The following is a 1576-nucleotide window of genomic DNA, read 5'->3' as shown; positions in this document are numbered from 1 at the left end:
TGCTTCTTCTTGTATTATTTTGTTCTCAACTATCTAAAACTAGATCTCCTCAAAGTGAATTAGAAGCTGCCAAGTGTCTGCATGATTTTTGGGCAAAAATCTGCAAAGGATTGGCATGAGATCAGACATGTTTCTCTTGCTAACTGATCAGATTTGAACCTGAGATTTCAACAGACTGAGGTCAGTACATTTCCATGGAGAAAAGTCACACTAAATGATAATAGCAGAGTTTCTGAGAAATAAGAATTAGGAAATTCCAAKATAAGTGCTGTACTGAAAGAAGTTCAAATGAATCTATTCATTTGGCTAGAGGGGCTATTTTAACTCTAAAATATTGTCATGCTTCTGAGGGCACTAATACACCTTAATCGAACTGACTGACCTCACCAGGGGCTGTGTTTAGGTCTTGTGGGACYATGTGCCATCACTGAGGGCATTGCCTGTGCTGGGATTGCCTCCAGCTGCTGGCTTGCCTGCTCTTTGGGAACATCAGGACACTGCTGTGCCCTGGCAAACACTCAGGAGGCTGTTTTCCACAATGTGGCTTTCAAGGGCTAAGAGTGGTTAGCTAGTTCAGTCTAACGAGTCTTTCCAAACTAGATTGATTGGTCTAGATTTAAAAGGGTGCTTGTGAAAGTACGTTTGTTTTTTGCTTGTTTAGAGGCTCATGAGGGCTTATAAATTCATCTAGACCCCCACATTCCAGGCTGAGGCTGCACTATCAGCTAAATCCCTATTGCCTAAGTCTCTCTGAAATGAATGGGAGTGAGGCACCTACATGATGCCTTTTAGAAATCTTTCTAAACCCTGTAATAATAATAAATAGCTGTCACATTAGCAGATGCCTAGAAGCTTGACTAATAATGATGCAACAACAGTACGATGGAATATTATTCTGTACTTTAGTGGCAAGTTACTGTGGTTTTTTTGCTTTTGTTCCTGCTTTCTGCCCCCTCAAAATGCATGGAGTGTCCATCTCTTCCCCTAAAGACTTTCTCTTCCAGGACCTTGCTGTGCCCCCATCCTGTGCTCTGCTGAGGGTACAGGTCCCATATCAAGTGGTCAGTGCTGCAGCTCACCTCCCTGCATTGTTGTTACCTGCCTGTGCTATAGTTGTTGAACGCTTAATCATGTGTGAAGGCAAGTATGCCCCTCATGTCATGTCCTGCAAACCTAGGAAGGGAGTTTGCTCACCTCTGCCAAATGTGAGCAATCTGCATGTGAAGTCCCAGTGAAATAGGAAAACTGAATCAGGCATATTGTGGGTTGTTCACACAAGTGCTGTCCTACAGTTTTGTGAGCTCATCTGAGTTTAAACCCGTGGTGATTCTTATTCTTGCTCTCACCTGTTTCACTGGCTTATGAGTGACTCAGGCTGCCTTTACTAAAAGTCCCTTGCTAGTGTAAATCAGAGCCTGCCCTGSGCAAGGCCAGTCACATATGCTGAACCATTACATTACTCACCATGTAAGCAACTGGCTACATGAAAACCCTCAAGCACCCTTCCTTCAGGCTCTCATCCAAAATGGAGTCTGGAAAGCAAATAAATGGAAGACTCTTTGCCTTGGGCTTCTGG

This window comes from Malurus melanocephalus, unplaced genomic scaffold (genome assembly GCF_030028575.1).
Source record: "Malurus melanocephalus ecotype Western Australia unplaced genomic scaffold, MMel_1.1 scaffold_345, whole genome shotgun sequence".
Lineage (NCBI taxonomy): Eukaryota > Metazoa > Chordata > Aves > Passeriformes > Maluridae > Malurus > Malurus melanocephalus.
The sequence above is the reverse complement of the archived record's forward strand: the minus strand, read 5'-3'. Positions refer to the sequence as shown.